Source organism: Camelina sativa, chromosome 15 (assembly GCF_030686135.1).
Source record: "Camelina sativa cultivar CO46 ecotype springtype chromosome 15, ASM3068613v1".
NCBI lineage: Eukaryota > Viridiplantae > Streptophyta > Magnoliopsida > Brassicales > Brassicaceae > Camelina > Camelina sativa.
The window spans coordinates 23,401,401-23,414,860 of NC_141894.1; positions in this window are offsets into that span (position 1 = coordinate 23,401,401).

The following is a 13,460-nucleotide window of genomic DNA, read 5'->3' on the forward strand; positions in this document are numbered from 1 at the left end:
TCGAACAGATCATTGACAGAGACAAAGTTGAGTCCGAGGTACATGGGCCCGTTCAGAGTGGTTGAGCGGGTGGGACCAGTGGCATACCGGTTGAAGTTGCCTGAGGTTATGCGTGCGTTCCACAAGGTATTTCATGTGTCGATGCTGAGGAAGTGTCTTCACGAGGGTGATCAGTTGTTGGCTAAGATTCCTGAGGATCTTCAGCCTAACATGACTTTAGAGGCGAGGTCATTGAGGGTGCTCGAGAGGAGAGTCAAGGAACTTCGGAAGAAGAAGATTCCTTTGATGAGAGTCCTGTGGGACTGTGATGGAGTAGAGGAGCAGACTTGGGAGCCCGAGGCGAGGATGAAGAGAAATAGCTCGGGTTTCTATTTTTGGAAAGTTTCTAAAAGGGAAGTTTTGTGGAAACGTTGAGGTAGATCTAGCCGGGAGATACTCGTTGGCATCAGTATTTGTTTTGCTCAAGGCCGTGCGGGCCCAACTCATGTGATACCGATAGCTCGATGGACTTTGTGGCCAGAGAGTGGGAGTGGTATGTTGCTTTGGATGACGATCCGAGAGGGCGCTTGAGGGTGACGACCCAAGAGCGGGATATGTGAGGCTCCCTGGATACCGTAGCTGTGAGCCGAGGCTCGGCAGTGAGCCGGTATGTCTTGAGGGTTACGACCCGAGAGCGGGGGGAGTGTGTGTGAGTGACTTCCTGGATGTTGTAGCTTAAGGCAGTTGGCCTGATAGCGAGCCGGAATGATTCGTTGGCTGCAACCACGGACGGGGGAAGCACTGAGTTGTGAGCAAATAGTGTTTAAGATGCGAGTATATTGGCTAGAGGGAGACCTCGAGGTTCAGTCGGAGGTGTGCGGGCTGTTGCGACAGTGGCACGGGAAACCTTGGCTGACGGTGTTTGGTCCGGTCTAGGGACGTGCAGGCCGTGTTGACGGTGGCACGGAGGTCCTTGGAGGATGGACGGTACTGCGGGATTCGGGGACGAATCCTTATTGGTGGGGGAGAATTGTAACATCCATGAACCAAAATCCCGGTTTGGGGATTGCATCGGTCGATGCAGTTGTTGCATCGGTCGATGCAGGTTCAAGTTTTTGTGTTTTGACTTAAGTCAAACGCTGCGTTTTGGGCAAAGGGAAAAGGAAACCCTTAAATCGAGTTTTGGTTTCTTTTGGGGAGTTTTGGCAGTTTTCGAGAAAAAGAATGAGAGAGAGAGTTTTGTGAGTGTTCTTGAGGATTTCTGGAGGATTGAGGCTGTTCCTGTGGAGATCTGTAGCTGGGATTTGTTTAGGAGCTTCCTAGAAGCGTTTTCCTTCTTTGTTTTGTTTGGATTTCTTCTGTGGCAAAGGTAAGTGCATGACCATAGCTTATCTAAGCTAGAGGAACCTTTAACTTGCTTGTTTTGTGTTGTTAGACGTGTTAGATCGTTGCTATGGACGTTAGGAAGCTTTCTTGTGGCTTGGGATTGAGTTTTTGTGGTTGTTAGGAACGAAATCCGGCGAGAAGCTTCGGGGAAATCACGGTGCTCGACGTTGCGTTGATCGATGCATAGCTTGCGTCGGTCGATGCAAGTGCGAGGACGGTGCGATAAACTTTAGGGTTTTCGCGTTGCGTCGAGCATGCGTCGGTCGATGCAGATTGGGTACTGGTCGATGCAAGTTACTCTTGCATCGGTCGATGCAGCTTCTGCGTCGATCGATGCTTCCTCATTTGACATCGGTCAATGCATGTTGGTATCGGTCGATGCCGTGTCCTGGTTCGTTGCGTGTTGTGTGTTGATTGTTGTGTGTTGGTTATTGGTACTCTATTGCTTGTGTGTATAGCCCAGTAGATGGGAGGATTGCCTTACTGAGTGTTTATAAAATACTCATGCATTGCAATATGTGTTTGTGGTGTAGGTAAAGGCAAAGTGTGATCGTCTAATCAAGGCGATGATGAAGGGATGTTCTAGAGGCTTGATTGGTTGTGGTCTAGCTGTTGTTAGGTTGCTAGATTAAGTCAAAGCAACATTGTTGGATGTTAGTTTTTTGGGCTATCTCTCTATTGGATTATGGTGTTATTGGATATTGGTTTAACTGTTGGAATTCTTTTGGTTTAATGGAATTTGTTTCTTTGGTTATCCGCAGTTGTTGGTTGTTGCTAGGATGTTAGTGGGTATTGGACACTAGTGATTTAATGTTATATATAAAAAAAAAAACGGGAAGAGTTGTTTCACATACAAAATAATATATTTGTTAAAATAATTATGATTTTTTAACAAATTATGAAAAAATCTATGAACTAAAATAAATTGGAATAATTCTGATATGATAATGGGAAGCAATGAGGATGATCAAGTGGAAGCTGAGCTTGAACCTGAGGAATATGTAGCTGAGCTTGAACCTGAGGAGCTTGTAGCTGAGGAACCATTGCTTGTACCTAAAGGACCAGTGATCAGAGCAAAAGCTAAGCAACTAAGGAATGCACTAAATGGACTTATTCAAGAGATTATGGCCAAAGAGAGCATGAGAATTTCTACTGGAGTTGATATCTCTCAAGTCCAACATGATATATCTCAAGTTCAGCATGATATATCTCAAGTCCAGCATGATATATCTCAAGTCCAACATGATATCTATCAAGTCCAGGATGATATCTATCAAGTCCAGCCTACTTTGAGCCTAATTCAAGTCCAAGAAAGTCCAAAATAATCACTTTATTTTGTGGTCCAAGAAGAGTGACGAAAATGAAGTTCAAGAGTCACCTTGGGAAGAGAAACACCAAGAGTTGAATCTTCATTCAACTATCTATCTTTATTGTCTTTTAGTTTCAAGAATAATTAATACTTGGCTTTGTTACCAAGTTTTCTATCTCTTTATAAACACATGTAATCTCATTGAGAAATCATTCAATCAAGAAATCTTTTATCTTTTATTTAAGAGTGGTAAACTCCTCTGTTCCATTGGAACTTGTTCTTTCTCCTTGGTTGGTTACATCAAAGAGTTTTCGGTATATCAAGTGAATCCACAGCACTTGACATTGCCATTCACTAGCTGAGGATTGAAGAGTCGTTATAAGAGAGTCTAGGGCACAAGGATTTTCGGGATTAGTCTCACGCCTTGTCATCTGTCTCCGCGAAGCTTCTATCTAAAGTTCCATCGCCTTGCTTTGCTTGGTTTGTTTTAAGAGAGTTTGGGGCATAAGGATTTTCGAGTTCATCTCACGCCTTATCATCCAGCTTCGCGAGCCATCAGAGTTCTAGGATTATCAGTCTACCAACCTTAGAGCGTCGATTCCTTGGGAGGATCACATCAAGTGGTATCAGAGCCCGCTCAAGGACTTTTGGTATTCTTCTAATCAAAACCTTTCATCTTCTCATCTATCCACCTTTTCATCTTCTCATCTTCTTCTATATTTTCATCTCTTTCTTTCACCTTCTTTCTTTTTCATTTTTTCTATCTTTTGGAAAAAAAAAAAAAAAAAAAAAAATCCGTTCTGATCAAAAAAAAAAAAAAAAACAAAAAAAAAAATTCATTTTAAAATATTTCTTTCTATCAATTTATTCCATTCTAATTCTTCTGTTTGGGTAACAAGTTACTAGAACACTTTGGTATCTCATTGAGTTGAGTGGGATTAGTTCTATTGGAACCTTGGAGAAAAAAACCACTACTGTAAGGACATTTTGAGAGATTGAGTGAAACACTTGTGGGAAACACTTGAGAGAAACACTTGTGAGATCTTTTTGTTTACTAACTTGTTTTGCAGGGAAAATGGCTTTTAACGAAGGAGAAAACTCTGAAATCAACAACCCTAGAAGAGAAGAGGTAGCAGGTCTTTCGCCAATACAAATGGAGGCATTGAAACAGAGGAAGAGAAAGAATGTGATTCTACTTCCTCTTTGGAAGAACATGAGGTTTGTGCTACAGAGGGAAAATTGTTGGTTACGCGGAGAGCTTTGGTGATGCAAGACAAGATCCAGGAAGTACAACAACGAGAAAACTTGTTCCACACAAGGTGTTTGGTGAAGGATAAAGTGTGCAGTCTTATCATTGATGGAGGAAGTTGTACTAATGTTGCAAGCACTATTTTGGTGGAGAAGTTGAAGTTGGATACAAAGAAGCATCCCAGACCATATAATCTTCAATGGTTGAACAACCAAAGGAATATGAAGGTTAGCCATCAAGTGTTGATTCCATTATCCATTGGGAAGTATGAAGATGAAGTGTTGTGTGATATATTGCCCATGGAAGCAAGTCACATTATGTTGGGAAGGCCATGGCAGTTTGATCGCAAGGTTAATCATGACGGCTACACCAACAAACATTCTTTTGAGCACAGAGGGAAGAAGATCACACTAGTTCCATTAACACCACAAGAGGTCTATGAAGATCAGCTGCAACTTGGAAAGAACAATGTGAGTGAACCCCTAAACACTAAAAACCACAAAGAAGAGAGTGAGAGTTTGAGAAAAACCCAGCTAAAGGCCTTTGAGAGTAACCCTGTGAGACAATCTAATTTCTTTGTGAGAGAAAGTGAGATTAAGAGAGCTTTATTTTTGGATCAACCAATCATTATGCTTATGTACAAGGAAACTCTCATGAGTTTGACTAACCCTGAGCCGGAACTTCCTAGCAATATTGTTTCTCTTTTGCAGGATTATGGTGATGTTTTCCAGAAGAAAATCCAGATGGTTTGCCACCAATTCGGGGAATTGAACATCAAATAGACTTTGTCCCAGGAGCGTCACTTCCTAATAGGCCAGCCTATAGAACCAATCCTGTGGAGACAAAGGAGCTACAGAAACAAGTCAGTGAGCTCATGGAAAAGGGATACATTAGGGAGAGCATGAGCCCATGTGTTGTGCCGGTGTTACTTGTACCTAAAAAGGATGGTAGTTGGAGAATGTGCGTAGATTGCAGAGCCATCAACAATATCACTGTAAAGTACCGCCACCCTATTCCTCGCTTAGATGACATGCTAGATGAGTTACATGGGTCTTGTGTGTTTTCTAAAATTGATCTTAAGAGTGGATATCACCAAATTCGTATGAAGGAGGGTGATGAGTGGAAAACTGCATTTAAGATTAAGCATGGATTGTATGAATGGCTTGTGATGCCTTTTGGGTTAACAAATGCACCTAGTACTTTTATGAGGTTAATGAATCATGTCTTGAGAGCATTCATAGGAGTTTTTGTGGTTGTGTATTTTGATGATATCTTGATCTACAGTCGAAGCCTAGATGACCATGTAGAGCATTTGAAAACTGTTTTAGATGTTCTTAGGAGGGAGCAACTGTTTGCCAATTTCAAGAAATGCACTTTTTGCACAGATAACCTTGTTTTTCTAGGATTTGTTGTGAGTGCACAGGGCATTAAGGTGGACGAATAAAAGGTAAAGGCAATTCGAGAGTGGCCTAGTCCAAAGACGGTTGGTGAAGTCAGGAGTTTCCATGGTCTTGCCGGCTTCTATCGGAGATTTGTGAAGGATTTCAGCACCGTTGCTGCTCCTCTCACTGAGGTTATCAAGAAGGAAGTTGGATTTAAATGGGAGACAGCACAGGAAGAAGCATTTCAACTCTTGAAACAAAAACTCACTTCTGCACCCCTTCTTTCTTTACTAGATTTTAAGAAAATTTTTGAAATTGAATGTGATGCATCTGGTGTAGGAATTGGAGCTGTGCTGATGCAAGAGAAGAAGCCAATTGCATATTTCAGTGAGAAACTTGGAGGAGCAACCTTGAATTATCCAACTTATGACAAGGAGCTGTATGCTTTAGTTAGAGCGCTACAAACTTGGCAACATTATCTTTGGCCGAAGGAGTTTGTGATTCACACAGATCATGAGTCTCTAAAGCACTTGAGAGGTCAACAAAAGCTAAACAAGCGCCATGCTCGCTGGATTGAGTTCATAGAAAAATTTCCATATGTCATTCAGTACAAACAAGGTAAAGACAATGTTGTTGCTGATGCTTTGTCAAGAAGGTATGCGCTTATCTCTACTCTTGATGCTAAGTTGTTAGGCTTTGAACAACTTAAGGAGATGTATGCTACTGATTATGAGTTCAAAGAAGATTTCCAAGCTTGTGAAAAGTTTGCTCATGGAAAATACTTTCAGCATGAAGGATTTTTATTCTATGAAAATCGTTTGTGTGTGCCTAATTGTTCTTTGAGAGATTTGCTTGTCAGAGAAGCTCATGGAGGAGGATTAATGGGACATTTTGGAGTTGCCAAAACACTTAGTGTTATGCAGGGTCATTTCTACTGGCCGCATATGAAGAGAGATGTGGAAAGGATTTGCGGAAGGTATGTCACTTGCAAGCAAGCCAAGTCTAAAGTTCAACCCCATGGTTTGTATACTCCTTTACCCATTCCTACTGAACCTTGGACTGATCTTTCAATGGATTTTGTGCTAGGGCTGCCTAGAACCAAGAAAGGTAGAGATTCTGTCTTTGTGGTTGTTGATAGATTTTCTAAGATGGCACACTTCATTCCATGTCACAAAACTGATGATGCTTCAAATGTTGCTGATTTGTTCTTTAGAGAGGTTGTTCGATTGCATGGCATGCCTAGAACTATTGTTTCTGATAGGGATACTAAGTTCTTAAGCTATTTCTGGAAAACTTTGTGGTCTAAGTTAGGGACTAAGTTGTTGTTTTCAACTACTTGTCATCCTCAAACTGATGGACAAACTGAAGTAGTGAATAGAACTTTGTCTACACTTTTGCGTGCTATCATTAAGAAGAACATCAAATCTTGGGAAGATTGTTTGCCTCATGTTGAGTTTGCATATAATCATTCAGTTCATTCTGCTACTAAGTATTCCCCTTTCCAAATTGTTTATGGTTTTAACCCTTTGACACCTTTGGATTTAATTCCTTTACCTTTGAGTGAAAGAGTTAGTATGGATTGGAAAAAGAAAACTGAACTTGTTAAGCAGATTCATGAGAAGGCACGACTCAACATTGAAGCAAGGACAAAGCAGTATGAGAAGCAAGCAAACAAAGGAAGACGCCAGCTGATTTTTGAAGTGGGAGATCTAGTTTGGATACATTTGAGAAAGGAACGTTTACCAGCTAAAAGAGAGTCTAAACTAATGCCAAGGGTCGATGGTCCATTCAAAGTCTTGAAGAAAATCAGTGACAATGCTTACAAGCTTGATTTGCAAGGTAAGTACAAAGTGAGCTCCATTTTTAATGTTTCTGATTTGGCTCCAATTGTTGCAGATGGTCCGGATTTGAGGAGAAATCCTTTTGAAGAGGAGGGGCATGATATGATAATGGGAAGCAATGAGGATGATCAAGTGGAAGCTGAGCTTCAACTTGAGGAATATGTAGCTGAGCTTGAACCTGAGGAGCTTGTAGCTGAGGAACCATTGCTTGTACCTAAAGGACCAGTGACCAGAGCAAAAGCTAAGCAACTAAGGAATGCACTAAATGGGCTTATTCAAGAGATTATGGCCAAAGAGAGCATGGGAATTTCTACTGGAGTTGATATCTCTCAAGTCCAGCATGATATATCTCAAGTCCAGCATGATATATCTCAAGTCCAGCATGATATCTATCAAGTCTAGGATGATATCTATCAAGTCCAGCCTACTTTGAGCCTAATTCAAGTCCAAGAAAGTCCAAAATAATCACTTTATTTTGTGGTCCAAGAAGAGTGACGAAAATGAAGTTCAAGAGTCACCTTGGGAAGGGAAACACCAAGAGTTGAATCTTTATTCAACTATCTATCTTTATTGTCTTTTAGTTTCAAGAATAATTATTACTTGGCTTTGTTACCAAGTTTTCTATCTCTTTATAAACACATGTAATCTCATTGAGAAATCATTCAATCAAGAAATCTTTTATCTTTTATTTGAGAGTGGTAAAGTCCTTTGTTCCTTTGGAACTTGTTCTTTCTCCTTGGTGGGTTACATCAAAGAGTTTTCGGTATATCAAGTGAATCCACAGCACTTGACGTTGCCATTCACTAGCTGAGGATTGAAGAGTCGTTATAAGAGAGTCTAGGGCACAAGGATTTTCGGGATTAGTCTCACGCCTTGTCATCTGTCTCCGCGAAGCTTCTATCTAAAGTTCCATCGCCTTGCTTTGCTTGGTTTGTTTTAAGAGAGTTTGGGGCATAAGGATTTTCGAGTTCATCTCACGCCTTATCATCCAGCTTCGCGAGCCATCAGAGTTCTAGGATTATCAGTCTACCAACCTTAGAGCGTCGATTCCTTGGGAGGATCACATCAAATTCACCTCTCAAGGATAATAAGGTAATTGATATTTTGTTTTACTACTATAAATTTTTTATCAAATACAAAAAAATATTGTTTTTTATTTGTTTTTGTTAAAAGGTATTCAATTTATAAAAATATAATGCCCAGTTGACTATTTCAGGAGTAGGCCCATACAGAAATCTCAAAGGGTCCAACTCATTTACATCAACCGGACTAAACCGTTGGAAAAACAAAACCGGCCGGGTAACATCAAACCAGATTAAACCGGCACTACGTGAAACCCTAATCTACAAACGAAAAACTCGTTTGCAGCCGCCGTCCATAATTGCGGGTACTCAACCAGAACAGGTCCTCCGGTGAGCCTGGACGATGGTGATGGTGATCCAAGATTCGTTGCCATCCCGCCACCGTAGAACCGTTTTGAGAAGGAGGAAGAGATTCGGTCTGTCCTTTGTCGTGGAGGATCCATGCTCAGTCATGAGAGAGAGAGAGGCAGCAGGGAGTAGATAAGAAGACCATCGATGGTGGCTTAGCTTCACCGGATCGGAGACTATCTCTCCTATCATAACCGATCCGGTGAAACCTCCAGAATCTCTAATCTCCATATCTATCTACTCTCTTCTCTCGTTCCTCTCCGTGAATCTCTCTCTCCCACTCTGCATAGCAACACCTCCGGTAGAGCTCTTACCGTCAGCGTCTCGCAGATGCTTCTCCTCTCCACTGCTCCCTTGATTTCGTCCAACAGCTTCGTCGGGATGATGCAACAAGTCATGAATGAAGAACCATGGGCCGGAGGGTCCTCACCGTCACCGGAATTGACAAAGGACCCGACGTCGGCGCAAGAGGTTGTAATCAGAAGAAGAAAGCTTTTGGGAGAGAAAATTCGCTGCGCGTGGAATTCACTTGCCCAATTTTTCTCTCTTTTGTTTAAATAAATATATATATATATATATATATTATTTTTCTTCTTAATCGCTAAGATTCATGTGATGATTTTGATAAAGAACAAAATACAAAATTCAGAGTTTCTGAATCACAAACACGTCGCCAGAGAACGTATTCTCACTCAGATCTATCACAATCTTTTCAAACTTGATGTATGTCATGCACAAAACCTTGTTCTTCTTCTTCGTAGTGTGTGTTTAAAGAATTTTCTTTAGTCAAAAATAATTTTAATTCCATTTAAGAATTGACGGCTTCCCTCAGCTCTGCCCAGATAGAATCGGACATATTTGTTCAATCTCCATAAAAAATCGAGAAAATATTCTTTATCCAAATACATCCAATCTATACTAATAAAAAGTAGAAACTATAAGCTTCTAAGACTGTCCACCTACGATTTTAAACATCCAATTATAATAAGACATGTCACTCATTAACATTTTTAAAAATTTCCAGAATTTTCTATATTAAGAATTATTTTAAAACAACCTATCAAGATTTGACATGTCATTCATTAACATTTTTTTAAATTTCCAGAAATTTTTAGAAAAAGGAAAATTTTAAATTTATGGAAATAAAAGAACTATGCACAATATCCCACATCGGCTAGAAAAGTTTTAGACAATGGTTCAGAACCAGTATAAATAAGGTTAATATGCTTTCAACAACAAATGAACAGGAAAGCTTGTTTTATCAAGCGTCCAAGTTTAAAAGTTTTGTTCAGTTTGATCCGGTTTTTTATTTGATCAAACTAAAACTTTAAAAAGTTTCAAAAAAAAAAAATTATAATATTTAAAATTTTTAAAAGTTTAAATAATATAAAAGTTTAAATATTTATAATATTTTAAACTATTAAAATTTTAAAATATTATAAATATTGAAAGCTCTAAAAGTCTTAGCTTTTAAAAGGTTTCAAAATATTATAATTTTAAAATATTAAAAATTTCTTAACATTTAAAATGTTTTTAAAAAATTATAATTTATAAATTTTAAAAGTTTAAAATAAGATATAAATATCGAAGCTTTTTAAAGGTTCAAATATTTAAAATATTTAAACTTCATAGAATGTTTTAAAATATTACAATTACTTAACCTCCATAGAAATTTTAAGATATGTTATCTATACTAATAAAAAGTTGAAGCTATAAAATCCTAAAGGTGTTCATATAGGATTTAAAAAGACCAATAAGAATTAGATATTTCACTAATAACATTTTTGGAAATATAGTAGTAATCTATATTATTATGATTTTTTAGAAAAAAGTAAAATCTATAGAAATAAAAGAAATATGTACAATAACCCACATCGGCTATAAAATTTAAGACAATTGCTGAGAACCATTATAAATAAAACTAATATGTTTCTAACTATAAATTTACCAGGTTTGCTTGATTTATGCTTATTTATGAGCTTTCCAAATTAAAAAAAAAAGTTATTTGATTTATTTTAGTAAATTAAAATTTTTAAAGGTTTAAATATTTAGTATAGAATGTTTAAAAATATTATAAATACCTCCATAAAAATGTTAAAATATTATAACTATTTAAAATCTATAAAAAATTTAAGTGTCATTAGTATTTAACTCTAAAAAAATAAAATTTTACAAATATTTAAATTACATCTAAAGTTTGAAATATTTTAAATATTTAATCTCTATTAAAAGTTTAAAAGTTTAAGAATTATTAAATATTATATATCAATTTTTTTAATATCTTACTTATCTCCGTTTGTGCTTTATATCTCTTATGAGCTGTAAAACATGTTTTAGTGTATGATTTTACAGATGATTTGATACTTTTGCAGTAAAGCTTTTTTTTAAGTATAAGAAATAAGGATTGACGCGCAAAACCTTGATTTGATGTTATTTGAGTTTAAAGAAGAACGATCAACGAAAAGCACAAATATTGTTTTAACTATACATATGTTCATATTACTTTCTCTGCAAGTAAGGATACTGGTTTGAGAAGTTTCAATACGTGTGGATCTAAAACCGAATAAGTATTTGAATAAAATTATCAATAATTGGATGCATGTGTTGACTATGCTGGTTTTCATGAATTGCACAATTTTTATGAGAAAAAATGATTTTGGTGTGAAATGACCTTAGTGCAGTGGCAGGAGATAAGTCCATTTGTAGAACGCACCATCACACCTGAAACGACCGACATTTTTTTTTTTAAAAATAATCAAACAAACTACAACTAGTGGTCCCATACCCACTAGCCACCTAACCACAAACACATTCAACAGCGGAAATAACCAACCAATATCCAATGATAATCCAATAATAAAATATCACAAATATCCATAGCATCAACAATATCCAATAACCAAATAACAGAAATCATAGAACCAGCAACCTAGCAATGTTCTAATGACCCAACTCTAGCAACCTAGCAATGCCAGACAACATGAAACCGAGTCCCTAGAACATCCTCTTCTTCATCGCCTGGATTCCACGATCACACTTTGCCTTTACCTGCACCACAGACACATATTGCATTGCATGAGTATTTTATAAACACTCAGTAAGGCAATCCTCTCATCTACTGGGCTATACACACAAGCAATAGAGTATCGGTAATCTTCACACAACAATCAACACACGACAATCACAAGACAGGACTTAGCATCGACCGATGCCACACTTACATCGACGGATGCCAAATGGAGAAGCATCGATCGATACAGAAGCTGCATCGATCGATGCTAGTGTAACTTGCATCGACCGATACCCAGTCCGCATCGACCGACGCATGCTCGACGCACACGAAAAACCCTAAACTTCATCGCGCCGTCCTCGCACTTGCATCGACCGATGCAAGCTATGCATCGATCGACGCAACGTCGAGCACCGTGGTTTCCCTGAAGCTTCTCGCCGGATTTCGTTCCTACAACCACAAAACTCAATCCCAAGCCACAAGAAAGCTTCCTAACGTCCATAGCAACAATCTAATACGTCTAACAACATACAACAAGCAAACTACTGAATTCTCTAGCTTAGATAAGCCATGGTCCTGCACTTACCTGTGCCAAGACGAATCTGAACAACAAACAAGCAAAAACACGCTTCTAGGAAATTCCTACAACAATCCCAGCTACAGATCTCACCAAGAAACGCCCCAAATCTCCAGAAATCACCAAGAACTCTCAAGAACTTTTCTGTCTTTTCTTTTCTCTCCCAGAAACGGCCAAACACCAATGAGACAAAAAGAAAACGAGTTAAGGGTTTTCCCTTTCTCTTTTCCCCAAAATGCAGCGTTTGACTTAAGTCAAAACGCACAGAATTGAGCCAGCATCGACCGATGCTCCTACTGTATCGATCGATGCACATCCCAAACCGGAATTCCGGTTCAAGGATGTTACAATTCTCCCCCACCAAACTGGATTCGTCCCCGAATCCCGATCAACCATCAGCCAAGGACTCCCGTGCAATCGTCTCCACGGCCCGCACTCCTCCGTCCGATCTACAGAAGGTCACCTCTAGGCGATAGACTCACCCTCCAGGCATCATTTGCTCTCGACTTTTGGACTTTCCTTTTTCTCATAGGCCTAAACCTTGAGTTTCATTGGCTCCTCATCAGACCTAAGTCTGCATGCCAATGTTGGCTCCTCATCGGGCCTAAGCCCGCATGCCATAATATATATCTAAGGAAAAATCCAAACTCGTCTTTTGGGTCGTCACCCTACAGCGCGTTTCCGGACCGTCGTCCGAAGTCGATATACCAACCATACTCCAAAGTCACAAAGTCTCCGAATATGGCAGTACTAGGAGAACCAAAGTCCTCCAAGAGCCGCGAGCAAACGATTCTGAACACGTCTGAGTCCTATCCCTATCCAGGTTTCCTTCCCGTGGCTCGCGTAAGACATCTCAATATCCTACCAACCACATATCCCCTCACCGGGATACCCCATGACCACACAAGGATCATATACACGCCACAAGGGCCGCCACAAAGGCCAACAAAATGTCCTAAAGAGGACCGCCACCAAGGCCAAACAAATGTCCTAAAGAGGACCGTCACAAAGACACTCTGGCTAAACAGCCCGCCACAAAGACCATCTGTCCCGAAGGACCGTCACTAAGACCATCTGTCCCAAAGGACCGTCACAAAGACACTCTGGCTAAAAAGCCCGCCACAAAGGCCATCTGTCCCGAAGGACCGTCACAAAGACCATCTGTCCCGAAGGACCGTCACAAAGACACTCTGGCTAAACAGCCCGCCACAAAGGCCAAACGTCCTAAAAAGGACCGCCACCAAGGCCACACAAATGTCCTAAAGAGGACCGTCACAAAGACACTCTGGCTAAAAAG